This window comes from Athene cunicularia (assembly GCF_003259725.1).
Source record: "Athene cunicularia isolate RWA chromosome 10 unlocalized genomic scaffold, athCun1 chr10_part1, whole genome shotgun sequence".
Classification (NCBI taxonomy): domain Eukaryota; kingdom Metazoa; phylum Chordata; class Aves; order Strigiformes; family Strigidae; genus Athene; species Athene cunicularia.
The window spans coordinates 55,638-70,763 of NW_020799112.1; the positions used below are offsets into that span (position 1 = coordinate 55,638).

The 15,126-nt window shown below is 45.6% G+C and overlaps 1 non-coding gene and 1 pseudogene across 1 annotated transcript; both read left to right on the plus strand.

The window, feature by feature from the left end:
- Positions 1 to 6,042: 6,042 nt before the first annotated feature.
- On the plus strand, positions 6,043 to 7,742 carry LOC113483918 (annotated as a pseudogene).
- Positions 7,743 to 11,561: 3,819 nt separating this feature from the next.
- Positions 11,562 to 11,635, plus strand: TRNAI-AAU. The gene has a single exon. It is a non-coding gene; the product is annotated as a tRNA-Ile (tRNA).
- The last annotated feature ends 3,491 nt before the right edge of the window (positions 11,636 to 15,126 follow it).

Sequence of the window (15,126 nt, forward strand, 5' to 3'; positions counted from 1 at the left end):
TTACATAGCATGAGAATATGGCTAATTTGAATAAAGCTTGGAAACATATAGTTGTACATCTTAAAAATAAATAAATAAACAAAATGAGTAAATAATCTTTATATCAGTTGTGGTGTGGTATAAAGACCATGAATATGTAGTGAACACTACCAAGTAAACAAAATAAATCCATGAATGTCATTATATGTGTATTATTGCACATGATATCTTCTTGCCTGACTGGTTGCTTTCTTTTTCCTCACTACAGATGAAATTCAGTTTAGAATAAGTTGAAACTCAATTTATAGTGAATAGACCATTTCTTTATTAATATTATTTTCTGGACTACTCTTAGCCTACACCCAAGATAGTTATCTGGACTCCCTTGATTGCATATGAAGAAGGTGAGGAACACTGCTTGAATGGTTCATCTGATCTATTCTGGATGTCTTGTTTTGGTTAATATAAACCCTGCTCTAGAAGGTTTCAGTTTAATATACTAAAGAACTGCTAGCTCATACTGAAGAACACACAATGTAGACATCCAGACTAAAATTAATTAAATACTATCTATATCTGGACTGACAATTAGAACCTTAAAATGAAAGCAAAGATCCCACAACAACATTTCAACAACTTCCAAAGAGGAATGCACACTCTGTTGACATTCAATGGAGAGATGGGGAGATAAATGGAAAGGACCATCTTTACCAATCTGAAATTACTTCATTTTGTATGTGTAGTTTTATTCTCCTTGATACAATTAGGAAATAGGAAGACGTGTTTAGAAATCTTCTGTAAGTTATGGAATTTGATTGCTGTGTGTGTGTTCCTATATTTAACATGGTTTAAAAAAAAAGAAAAGAAATAGGGGTTAGCAAAGCTTCACACTTTAGTAAAATGTCTAGCAGTGCAATAAGCAGTGGAGAAGAGACAACATAGGAACAAGGTGTAAGGAAATATAGCTTTTGAAAGCAGTTAGCAGAGCAAGAAATGGCTAATGGAAAGCATCCCTGAGGTCTGTGGGAGAGAACAGCTGGAGAGAGGATTAGCAAATATAGGAAGGAGTAGGTATCACAAAACTGTATGAGCCAGGGAATGCTTTCTTATGCCTTGGCTAAGTTTAGGAAATTAATTAGAGCACCAAACTCAAGAATACACATCTAGCTGTCCCATAGACTATATCTACAACAGGCCAAATTAACCAGGTCCAGAAATCTCTATATGCCTTTATTTACTATAATGGATAACCATTAAGACTTAGACATGTGCATTATAAACTCTGCATGTGTGTGAGTCACCTATTTTCCCAACATACTCACTAAATGGAAAAAAGGCATTTCTATATTGCAATTTATCTGCACATTTTTAACTTTTGAGCCTATGATGAATTACACCTTAGAAGTGCCTGTTCCTCTCCTTCGATTATAGGGCAAGTAACTCTATGAAAAGCTGTCCTGGTTTCAGCCAGGATAGAGTTAAATTTCCTTGGGCTGAGAGGAAGCACAGCTGGAGGGCCAGGCCCAGGTCGGTCCTTGGAGTTTTCCATGCCATGTGGGACTTCTGGTGTGGTTAGGATGGGTGCTGGGGGTGGGCTGCATACTGGTCGCTGGTCGGTGAGCAACTACTGTATATTAACTGTTTAGACTTACTATTGTTACTGTTGTTTTGTTACTATTACCATTTTTTTTAATTCAACTTATGATTTTTTTTTTTTTTTGTCCTTTCCCTATTTCACTGGGGAGGGGGGCAGGGGCAGAAGGCAGAAGTAAATGACTGGCTGTGATGGTTTGACTTTGACTAAATGCCAGGTATCCACCAAGTTGCTCTATCACTTCCCCCCCACTTTCCCCTTGTTTTCTCAACAGGGCAAAGAGGGGAAAGAAGATAACCAACAGTCCATGCGTGGAAGCAAAAGCAAACAGATTTATTCTCTACTTCCCATGAAGAGGTGCTGTCGGGCCTTCTCAGGAAGCAGGGCTCCAATACACGTAGTGGTTGCCTTGGAGGACCAAGCGTGACCCCCCTCTTCCTCCTTTCTCCCAGCTTTATACTGAGCAGATGTCATACGGTATGGAATATCCCTTTGGTCGGTTTGGGTCAGCTGCCCTGGCTGTGTCCCCTCCCAAGATCTTGCCCACCCCGTCCCACTGGGGGAAATGTCAGAAAGAGCCTCGGTGCTGTGTAAGCACTGCTCAGCAGCAGCCACAACATCAGGGTGCCATCAACACCCTGCCAGCTCCCAGCATAAAACAGCACCCTGAGGGCTGCTACAGGGAAAAAAAAATTCCAGTTCAGCCAGACCCAGTACACTGGCCACATGGTGAATGGCAACTGGCAGAGTTCAAATCACAACAAAAGCTCAGATGTAGAAATTCAGAACTCAAACCACTGACAAACAGGCCTTTAGTGCCTTTTGCGACACCCAGGAGCATCTTAGCTGGTCTCCAGTATTGTTCCAGAAGGACAGAGCTCCTGTGGATCATTCATATTTGCCAGCCTTAAGCAGATATCTTGGATACTCTAGAGCATTTTAGAAGTTACTAGATAGGCCAACAACAATTAAACCACTGGATTACAAATGTCTGAACTTAGGTATGGTGAATCTCTCTTTGACTTGTTACCAGGTTTCCTTACCTTGCACAAAATACTTCATTCAGTGTGGGTCTAGGATACTTTTCAAAAATTAGTTTTGGAAACCTCACAGTGAATTTCTAATTTTCTGAAGAGCTGTAGTACAAGCAGGATTAATTTCACCTGAATTTATCCATTCAACTATAGACTTTTTACCTAAATGACATGGTGCTACTACATGCCTGATAATAAAAAGAGATAGCTGTCTTCAGAAGGTGATATATCCATCCTCTGAGGGATGTCTGAAACAAATGGTCAGATTTGGTTTGGGGTTCTTTCTCTCCATCAAGACAACTTGATTAATAATTCAAACAAGATGTCTAGCAAAGGGTGTTTTCCTCCTTCCATTACTTTCAAATGGAGAATAACACTTTGTTATTTAAACTTTATTTTAAATTTAAATTGTAACATAATTATTGTTAACTTTACTTCTATTCATGTAAGATTTTTTTAAAAAAAAAAAAAAAGTTAACTTTTATTAATTTCAATTCTTCATAGTCTGCTACAATACCAAGGGAGATGTTTTGTCTTCTGAGTATGCTTGGTGAATCCAGAGAGGGGTTCCTATATCATGATAAGTAATCCAGAGAGGGGTTCCTATCTCAGGAAACAATGTAAGATACCATATCGTTCAGAGCTGCTGAACCTTGCTCTTTCTTGGGGATCCTACAGGAGACTATTCACAGTTCTGAAGTGTTGCCCAAAAGGCAGAAAAAGGTGTCCCAGTATGAACAAATGCATCATATCAGAAATTTTGGATTGCTTCTCATGAAAATTGAGGTATATCAGTATTTTCTATACTATTTGGTAATGAAAAATGGCACGAAAAAGGCTCATTATTATAGATGGCTCAAGAAAAAAAAAAAAAAAAAAAAAAAAAAAAAAATTTTTTTAAAATTTTTAAAAGGTAGAAAAGAATGCATCTGAGAACTCCAGATGTCTGCATTGTACACTGGCATGTCTAAGCTATATGTTAAGACTTTCATGGAGATGTAAGAGATTCGAGTACTTCTAGCAGTTAGTTTGTTTTGAATTACTTCTGAAGAATTAAAAGAATTAATAAAAGTAACATCTGAGAGTTGCTGTTTCTATTAATAGATTGTAAGGGGAACATAAATGGGTATCTCACCTGCTGATCTTTGCCATATGGCTGTTTGCAGAAACAACACAAAAGCTTTTCTTGATCACACAGGAAAATACCTCACTTGTAACAATATAGATTTTTTACATACTCCTCTCTACTCTGAAACAGGTCTTTTTTTAAAGAAACAAAGTAGCTGTGCGGTTTGGAAAAGGGAGTTTCTACCCACAACAGAGGACAAACAAGTTACAGAGTACTTCAGTACACTGAACCTGCCCTAACCCATGGATGCAGTGGAAGGTGCTGAGTGAACTGGCTGATGCCATTGCAAGACTGGTATTTGTCATCTTCGACAAGCTGGGGTGGGTTCCCAGTGACAGAGAAAAAGCAAATGTACCTGTCTGCAAGAAGGCCAAGAAGAAAGATTTGAGGAAGGTCAGCCTCACCTCAGCCCTGAGGAAGAATACAGAGCAATCCTCCTGGAAGCCGAGTCCAGGCATATGAAGGGCAGGAAAGGATGTGTAACAGCACAGATTTACCAAAAACACATCATGCCTGACCAACCTGACACCTTTTCAGGATGAGATGACTGGCTCAGAGTGGGTGAGGGCAGAGTGGTGGATGTCATTTAATGACCAGCAATTCCTGACAATTTGGCCTTGTAGCCAAACTGGGAAGATCTAAACTGGATGGGAAAACATTAGGGCAGTCTGGACCACCAAGGCTTTAACACATAGTGGTCAACAGTCAGAGTCTGGCTGGTAGCTGGCTATAAAAGGCATTCTCCATGGGCTGATACATGGACTGTTTCACATACTCATCAGTGACTGGAAAGATGTGATGGAGAACATACATCCTCAGGAGTTTCCAGATGACACAAATGTGGGGACAGAGGAAGAGGGCCATACACAGGAACTTCATGAAGTTCAAGACAAATGCCAAGTCCCGGCCATGGCACAAAAGATGCACGGGTATAGATTGAGATTGACCATCTGAGGAACAGCTCTGTAGAAAAGGGTGGGGAATTCCTGGTGGATGGCAAGCTGGACCTGAGACAGCAGCCTGTGCCTGCATTGGAGAGGAGCAACCATCAAGCCAGTTGACAAGTTAGCAAGAGATAGCCAGCTGGCCAAAGGACTGCAGCCATTCCCCTCTGCTTGGCACTTGCGAGGCCACCTGTGGAGAAAGATGTCCCATTTTGGGATTCCTTTATACAAGAAACAGAATGATAAATAGAAGAGAGTCCAGAGGAGGACCACTAAGATGATCAACGGGAACACGGGTCAAGATGGTAACGTACTGAAAGGGGTTGTGTTTTATAACAATGCAGTCTTGTAACTTCACTTTACTGTGAAGGAAGGTCAACCAGTGTGATAATCAAGTGCAGGTTGGGGGGTGCCTTCACTGCATACTGTTGGGGATGACCTTTCCCAGCAAACAGCAATAGGCTGCACAATGTAGGTGCTCCTTTCTGTGCTAATGAATGGCACCCCCATATAGGTCACCAATACAGATAACAGGATTAAGCGAGAAATTCAGTCAAGGTTTCTACTTACCTTTGTAGCTGGCATAAAAACATGCAACTGAGAAGGTAATTCCAACAGTTATCTACATCACAAATAGCTAATATGGACAGGTAGATTGAAGATGGTCTACAAGAGAAAAGTTTCTTACAATACTGAATTCATAAGTAATTGTCCAGTGACACTGAATAAAGAAAAAAAATATAATTTAAAAAAATCACAAAATTAGCAGGTCGTTATTTTATATTTTAGCAGTGACAAGACCAAATAGTAAAATACATGTTCCGTCCATTCTTCAAGCTTCAGATGTATGGTGTACCATCAATAATTTCATTCTCCTTTGTTTATTTGAAACTTGTATATACAAATATACATTCATGTGCTTGAAAACAGGGGAAAATATTTTTTTTCTAAAAAAAGATCAAAGAATGTAATTAGATACCAGTTCTGTAGGCAATGAATTTTGCACACAGAAAATAGGTGAATTGTTGATGAAAACATATTTCAGAAAATACCAGTAGAACTGAAATACGAAGTAGACATGGCAAAATTTTAGCTTAATTAAAAATGAAAACAGACAAACTATAAGGAAAATCCCAGCTCTTCTTCACTAAAGTTCATTCTTTTTTCTTATTACCTCGTTTTTATCATGGGTTCCTTTTTTTTAGTGTGCCTCTCAAAATGTCAATTGCCCACTTACTAAATAATGGAATCAGTTTCAGAGCAGGTCACTATTTCTTCATCCTGTAAAGACCTTTCTTCTCATGTCTTCCTTGTTGGTTTATACAGGCTGTATAGTTTCTATAGAAACATCTTTCTGTATAGATGGTTGAAGCACTGGGGCTCAGTAACCAGACCCACTTCACCTTGCAGGGGTTCTCCCGCCTCGCCACTCTTCAGATCTTTGAGGGAATTCTTCCAGTGTTCCTAATCACAATGACAGGGAACTTTCTCATTATCATAGTTGCAACCACTGACCCTGCCTTGTACACCCCTATGTGCTATTTTCTCAAAAACATGACTTTAATTGAAATTTGCTTTACACCAGTGCCCAAGATGCTTGTGGATTTGTTGTTGGAGAGAAAGGTCATGCCCTTTTCTGCCTGTGCCCTACAACTTTACTTTGTCATGTTCTTCATCACTTCTGAGTATTACCTCTTGGGTGCCATGGCATATGACCGATATATGGCTGTGTGCCATCCCTTGCACTATGCCATTACAGTGAACATGGTCTGTGACGCTCTGATGAAACCACAGTTAATGTCTCAACCATCCGGTAAAGAACTTTGGCAAAGGAAATGGTTTCTGTGGAAATGCTGAGGCTGTGCAGGTAATGGCAAGGAGGCACAACAAGAGGAGGGTGTCCTGCGGAGGTGGGACCACCCTTTTTTGGAAGCTGAAATCCCCTATCTTGAGTGACCCTATGAAAAGCCAATAGAGAGACCATTTTCACGAGGCATGTAAAGGTCAAACAATGGTCACCCCTGCAGGGAGAGGGGAGCAACTCCCCAGTGACACCCAAGCCCACCGACTCATTTTCAGAAGAATCTGAAAGCATAAACTGCATATGATGCCTAATTAGCCAAGTGCCCACCCAGAGGATGGACAAGGAATTACAAAAGGACACAAGTCAAAGCCTCAGGTGGCAGCACCCCACCAGAACTGGACCTCTAGGCTGGCTGGACCAACAGTGGGACGAGGACTGGTAAAATTTTCCATTTTGTCTTTCTCTCTTTTCTCCTACTTCCCCTTTTCTCTCCCATTCTTACTCTGTGTGCTGGCATATAAGGCAAGGCTTGTTGGGCCTGTTTAAGGCTTAGTGGGGTATAAGATCAGCCACTACTCAGTGTAAGTTTAATGCCTGTTGCAGAGGATGCAAAGATCACTGACAAAGTTTCATGCTAATTATCTGTTGTGAGTGAATAGAAACTGAGTTATGTGAATTGAAGAATTCTTGGTGTCGTTTCACCTTGATCCTGCCCTGGGAATTGGTGAATCTGAGTCATCATCCTGAGAAATTGGGACTCGACAATATGCTCGTAGCAGGCTGGACTGCTGGTGTTTCACTTCCTGTAGGACTCACTGGTTGGCTATTTAGCTACCCCTTTTGGGGCTCAAAGGAGATTGAACATTTATTTTGCAATATTGCTTCCATTCTGGATCTGTTCAGACACATACTTATTTGAGCATGTGTTTGTTGCCACTGTTGTAATTGTTTCGATCCCATTTGTCTTGATATCCACCTCTTACATCCAGATAATCCATACCATCCTTCAAATGCCATCTGACGAAGGAAGATGCAAAGCTTTTTTCACTTGCACTTCTCACCTGGTGGTAGTGACACTGTTCTACTGCACAACTCTCTTAACATTTAAAGCCAAAGTCCAGACTCAGCAAACACCAGGAAACTGGTGGCTCTTTCTTACACAGTAGTAACTCCTATGCTGAACCAAATCATCTACAGTTTATGAAACAAAGAAGTATGCTCTGAGGAAGACATTTGGGAGAAGACAATTCTTCAGTAAGGTGCCTCTGCCTAGGTAGACTCACTGATTTTCTGAAAGTTGATCACACTTGAAGGTTAAAAATCAAAGAATTAAGACATTCCTCAAAGTATGTAAGGGATTTGAAAAATTTAGCTTTTGTTGGAAAATACTGAATAATGTACATAATCTATAATGAATAAATGAATATATTTAATGTAACTGTTCAAAATATTACAGAGACCACAGAAATAACCCATAAAATCTGTACATTAACTATAAAATGTTTAAGCCTTTTTCCCTTCTTCTGTACAATGGTTAGCTTTCAAACATATCTAAAATAAATCACTGAATAAAACACATGACTCCAGCATACATAAACCTAACTCGTAACAAAATTCCAGAAAAGTCAGAAAAAAAAGTTGTGCATATTTTCAGCAAAAATATGCCAACAGACTGTTGGCATATTGGTGTAGTTCATCTCATGGTAATCAGTTCTTCTAACCAGATAGTAAAGAGAGGGATTCAATTGACTGGGTATAGGAATGGGATTCAGTTCAAGATTATGACATCCAACCGTAGGTATATATAAGTCAGCAACGACATGCCCATCAAAGTTTATGACAATCTAATCAATACAATCAGAAACATTTAAGGAGTGAACAACTGAGAGCAGTTTGCTTTGGCTGCTTGAACACAGATAACTAGTGCTTCTGGAAATGTCCTACATCTTATTTTGGTTATATTTGCCAATCCAAATGTAACAGATAACCCTGGGGACTGCAGGCAGCCAAGGATGTTTCAAGTCACACCTATAATGCAGCTTAGTTAAGGGATGTGCACAGTAGTGCACCCAAAGGACCTCCAGCTGCCATACCAGCAGAGTGTCAGGAAACTGGATCCAGGGTACATGGCCCTCTATCTGTTATTTTTCTGGAGAGATGAGTGTGATACATCTCTGGCTGTGTGGGGCTGGTTAGAGTTCCAACTCCATGATGTCACAGAATCACAGAATTGTTGAGGTTGGGAGGGATCTCTGGAGGTCACCTTGTCCAGCCCCCCCTGCTCAAGCAGGGCCACCTAAATCCAGTTGCCCAGAATCACGTCCAGATGGCTTTCAAATATCTCCAAGGTCATATTACAGACTGTCAGAAGTGAGTATTGCTATTTGCAACTCTTTGCAAACAGTACCAGGAAGAATCATTCAAGAACAGCTCAAAACCATATCTGAGAGGTACAACTCCAGACCCACTCTTGCAGAGGGTATGAGGGAACATGGGTACGAGAGAAAACATTTCAGGACGCAGCAATGGAGTGATAAAACATGAGGCACCTCCAGGAAGACTTGCCTTAAAAAGGACTCTCTGACAAGGAGGGTTTCCCTGGGCCATGAGGCTGTGCCATGGGAAAAAGGCATGCACTACCAATGGGAAGACACTGCAGGGGGGTGAGGGACTACTTTTGGTCAGTGGAGCACCTGGGCTGGAAATGTGAGGACATACCCATTTGCTGTGTCCTTCTCTCTGTGTTCCCTGGGCTCTTTCTAATGCGCCTGGCCTCAACACTGTGAATGAAAGGAGAGGAGAGAGTACTAGGAAAATCCCAAGACTAGGAAAAAAAAAGAAAAAGAAGGAGAATTGCCTTTTGAGGTGGCTGCATAGGTAAGTGTGTCAGGACGTGTTGAGCAGCCAGAACATTGAGCAGGGACATTTGGGGAGAAGTGAGTTTTAGGTATGGAACTGGCAGGGGCTTGTGGAAAGGGAATGGGTTGGAGAACGAAGAATATACATGAAATCATGGAAATTTTGGAAATTTCCCACATTTTAAACAGGAAAAACAGGTCCTTTCACTTCACCAAGTATTTTTCCATGTTATCTGCCCATCTCCTGTAAGTCTTGAAAAGCAAAAATTGCAAATATCTGCTATATGGTGACTCAAATTTAAGCTGGGGGCTGCCAATCCAGCAAGTGGGAGAAGTATGGAGGAATGGGGAATGTGGGATTTTCCATGGGAAAGAGGCAGGGCAAGCTCTGCAGCTCCAAGGGAAAGGTATGGGCAAGGGCTGCAGGAGCAGGCAGGTTCTTGCAGATGCCACAGGTGAGCAGAGCACACTGACACTGCTTTTGAGGCAGAACAACACTGTGGGAGGACCCCCAGAGATCTCTAGTCCAACTTCATCCTCAAAACAAGGTCAGCTGTTGGGGTGACGACATTATTCTGGGCTTCATACAACTGAGTCTTGAAAAATTCCAATGACAGAGGTTGCACAACCTCCCTGCATGACCTGCTCCACTGCTTGACTGTCTTCAAGGTCAAAAAGTATGCCCTTATCATCTGCACCTTCTGCAGCAGCCCAGTTCTTGGACTCAAACATCGCTTAAACATGAGAGGTCCCTTTCTCTGAGCATAGCACTGGTACACACCTCAGTACCCCATGAGGCAAGGTACAAACCCTCACCACAGAGGCGGCAATGAGCTAGGCTAGCTAATATCTCTATCAAGCCCTTGTTGTGTGCTTGCTGATCTCCTTGGGTGATCAAGGCAAAGCACTTGTGGGAAGGTGTGTTGCTGTTGCTTGTCCCTGTGCCCTAGCACGTCCTGCACACCCACGTGGCTTAAGCAGGCAGGACCAAGCCAACAGCTTGTCTTGTGACAGGCCTGACTTTGTCACCACCATGAGGTTGGGCTGTTACACCACTGACTGGATGCTAGCAGTCGTCTGTCAATAAAATCCAACAAGATGCCTGAAGCAGAGGTGTGCTACAAGATGGGAACCCCCTGAGAGGGTCAGTCCTTGCGGACTGTTATCCCAGGACACAAGAAGAAAAAAGAGCTTAGCCAACAGCCCTGTGTACCACTGATGCAGCACAACACCAACCCCCAGGAGGTCCGCCCCACTTCCTTGCACCCACTGGAAATGGGCTGTGGGAATGAAGAGGAAGGAAGGAGGGGTAGTTGTTGCCAGAAACCCACCACAAGACCAAACAGGCTCTGTTGCCAGGTAAGCACGTGAGGAGCCAAACCCCAGCGCTGACAGGATTTCCTCCTCTTGGGCCTGAGTGTGCCTCCAGTGGAGTGGTGTCAATACACTGATGCAGGATGAGGTGTGTGATGTGCTGAGTAGCCCAGGGCCCAGGCTTTATGTTCTCTTTTGTTTCTTTCCAAAAATATTTAAATCTCCCAAGTGCCAGCAGTTTTGCAAACCAGGCCCCCACATTTCTGAAAAATGTGCAAAAATACACCCACATTCATTCTTTTACATTCCCCACAGTATGCTTGCCTGTTTTCCCAGAATCTTATGTGTAGGCAGGGGGGTTTAGTCTGGAGAAGAGGCTCCTGGCCCTCTGCAACTCCCTGCCAGGAGGGGGCAGAGAGGGGGGATGAGTCTCTGGAGCCAAGGACCCAGTGCCAGGCCCAGAGGGAATGGCCTCAAGCTGCCCAGGGCAGGGTCAGGCTGGCTCTGAGGAAGGATTTCTTTGCAGAAGGGGCTGTTGGGCGTTGGGATGGGCTGCCCAGGGCAGGGGGGAGTCCCCGGGATCCCTGGAGGGGTTGAAGAGTCGGGCTGAGCCAGCGCTGAGGGATCTGGGGGAGTTGGGAACGGTCAGAGGGAGGGTCATGCTCGGACTGGAGGAGCTTCAGGGGCTTCCCGGGCCGGGGCGGGATGGGAGGAGGCGGCGGGCAATGTCTCCGGGTTTCAGCAGAGTGGCGCAGCGGAAGCGTGCTGGGCCCGTAACCCAGAGATCGATGGACCGGGAGCATTCTCTCCTAGCGCCCTTGACGCCCGCCCGCTCCCTCTTTCCCGCGGCCGCTCCGCCCCTTCGCAGAGGCCCTTGATGGCGGCGCGGGCCTCTGCCCCGCAGCGGCCGGTTAGCTCAGTCGGTTAGAGCGTGGTGCTAATAACGCCAAGGTCGCGGGTTCGATCCCCGTACGGGCCACTAGTATTTTTCTTTCTTCTTTTTTTTCTTTTTCCTTTCCTTTTCTTTCTTCCCTTTTCTTCCCTTTTCTCTTTTTTTTCTTCTTTTTCCCAGCCAGCCCTCCCTTTCGTCTCACCCAGAGCCAGCCTGTGATCATGCATGAACCCACAGGGCCCTCACCAGAGCTGTGCAACCCAGCACATCCAAGGAGGCAGGCCAAAAAAACCCAACCAAGAGGATAAAAAAGTGTTCCTGACTAGCTGAGGATAACATCAACTACTGCACCATGCTGCTCCCTTCCATACTGCTCCTGTGCTGCCGATTGAGAAGCACGTGTACATGCCCTCCCTGCCTGCACTAAGAGGTGCTCCCACACCTCTCAACCCTGGGGGATGGTCCCCTGGGAGCGCTTCACCCTATAGTCTACCACTGTTTTTTCCTTACCCCTTCTTTTGAAGGTTTTCGTTTGTATTCAAGGACAAACTTCACTGCTTCCTACAGCCAACTGCACCCATTTAAACAGGGACAAATTGTCAAAAAACAGCCTTGCACAGAAAGTCAGTGACCAGTCAGTGTGCAACTTGTGCACCTGATTGAGCACTCAAATACTATCACAAATGGGATCAAGCAAAATATGGAAAATACATCGTTACTGTCATCAACACCATAGCTTGCTGCACTGCAGGGGAGACCAAAGTTGCTGCTCACCTGGGAGCTCAGTGTTCCTCACACCAGCTGGCCTCTGCCGAGAGGTTTCCCTTCCCCCTCCCTCATCTCTCTCTCTCCCTTTATTTTTACCCATAATAAACATTTATTGTTAGAGTCAATGTATGCCACCAGCTACAGACACTGCTAGTAGTTCTTTGTTCCTGTGAGCCTGTACCAGCACACTTTGTGTAACACCTTGGGGATGCTCTGTTAGGTGCTGACAAATCCAGCAGCCCGACACAGCCGAAGCTGACGTGGCTCCATGGACCCAGCTTCAGCCGGCAGCAAGGCAGAGCGTGTATCCCCAGGAAGCACATACCCCCAGACCGGTAGGTGGGTAGTTAGATAGGTGATACACAGCCCCTTTCATATCCCTTATCCCTCTATTTTCCTACATTTGTGGCTCCCCAAACCACTTTGATCCCTCCTTTTCCCCACCCTGAACATCCCATAAGTCTTGTACAATCCCAGAATGGTCTTCCCCTCAATTTCATAATGTGTACTTCACCCCAAGACAGGCACCACCACCCCCACAGACTGAGTGGTGATCCAGAAAGCTGCCCCAGTTGACTGTTGTGATGGTGCCACCTCCTGACCCAAGGACAGCCCTGGGAGCAATCAGGTCGGGGAATCCCTGGCACTGTGGAAGTTCCCAAGGTTCCTCCACCTCTCATTCCTCTGCTCCTTTTCATTCATGGAGATGAGCCTTTAAACACGCAACCTAATGTTGTCTCATGGGAGGGGAGGCTGCCTGCACCCCAGCCCTGGGGGATGCTCTGTGGGGAGGAAGCCTGCCTGCATCCACCAGCCCTGAGAGATGCACCCACGGAGGATGCCCTGCAAGAGACACCCCACAGACACCCTCCCAACAGGAAGAGTACGCCTTCCCCAACACAGTTCTTCCTGCAACAAAGCTCGGTCTGATCACTCCCTCTCCTCAGTTTTAGGAGGGAACCAAGCAGGAAAGACCAGCATTAGCTGGTAAGGGCAGAAGCTTCTCTTGCTCCTCTCCAGCCTGACTGACCCTGACACCCCCCATGAAATCTCACACCCTGCCCTGTCCCTTCCAGAGTGCTCCTTGCACCAGTCTCAGGAGACCCACAGCCCCCAGCACTGCCAGGGCTGGTGCCACCTCAACCCCTGGTACACCAGAACCCTGAGGCTGAGGTGCTGTGGGCAACAGCCCCTGCCCCAAGGTGCTGCACCTCAGCTGCTGTGCCCCGCTGCAACCCCACAGGAGCATCTTCAGCTCTGCAGGGCCTGGAGGAAAGGATGAGGTTGTGAGAAGGACCAGATGTGGGCTTGGGGGTCAGACATGGGAATGTGGCTCTAAGAGGGGGTGTCAGGGATGTAGTCGGAGCTCAGGGGTCAGATGCAGCTCAGGTGTGTCAGGATGGACCCCTCAAGCATGAAGGTGATCCTTGAATATCAACCTCCTTTCTAGAGCCCCTCTTCCCTCCGGGGCCTTACCAATGGGACTGTATCAAGCAGATCCCTGGAGGCCAAACTGCACACCTCAAATTCAGCATTGTGATCTTGATTTTTGCCTGGCTACTTCCCCTCGACTCTGAACTCCACCATCTCACAGTCACTGCAGCCAAGGCTGCATTTGACCTGACACTAGCCCGTACTTGGGTGGTGCGTTTGAGGCCCAGCAGAGCACCTCCCTGCATTGCTTCCTCTATCACTGGCTCAGGAAGTTGTAATTGATGTTCTCCAAGAATCTCCTGGATTTCTTACTGTCCTGCTGGGATGTCCCACTAGCACATCAGGCTGGATGAACTCCCCCAGGAGGACCAGGGTCTGTCAATGTGAGGCCGCTTCCAACTGTCTGCAGGCAGCTTCTTCCACTTGTTCTTCCTGGTCAGGTGGCCTATAGCAGACACCTACTTCAACGTCACCTACACCGGGCACCTCTTTCATCCTGGCCCATAAGCTCTCGGGGGGGCTGCTCACCCACCCCCAGGCAGAGCTCCAGGCACTCAAGCTGCTGCCTCACATAAAGAGCAACTCCCCCTCCTTGTCTTCCTGGCCTGTCCTTCCCAGACAGCCTGTGTCCCTCCATCAAAACACCCCAGTCATGTGAGCCCACCACATCTCTGTGATCCCAGCAAGACCACAGTCCCGTGGCTGCACACATCTCCAGTCCCTCCTCTTTACTTGCACTGGCATGCAGGCAGGACAGGGGGGCAGCCCAGGGTACCCCCTGTGGCACCTTGTAGGCACTTTCTTGCATCCAAGAGTAGTGGAGAATCCCTTCAATCAAGGGGCTCCAAAAGCTCCAGGCATGCCTCACCAGCTGCTGCTGTTTTGAAGGACAAGGAAATAAAAACATGCACTGAGCACTTGCACCCAGCTAGGCCGCTGGGAAAGGAGAGCAGGACAGCCTGCCAGCAAACCTGGCATCAGGGGAGAGAGCCCTGCTCTGCAGCTGGAGAAGTATGCGTTAGAGCTCAGGAGAACGCAGTGGGGGCCTGAAGGGGGGCGGGGTAGATTTAACATATGAGAATTCCCAAGATGCAAAGAAATGCAGGTAGGGAGGTAGGGAACTGGTTAGAGAGAGATGAGGCAGTGAGCATACTAGCAAAAAACATGTTTGTTAAGTACTTTTATTCTCAAGAAAGGTCAATATACTGCACAGAGGAGGTTCCAGTTGCATCTCGTCTGCTCACTCCTGTTCTAGGGCCAAAAAGCACCCACAACGATTCTTCAAAGAGAAAGAGCAGCCCTTCAAGCTGCTCTTTTTCAGCAGCAAATTCAACTTACAGCTTCCCAGTTGGTGTGGTAGGGTTTGGGTCTTGGGG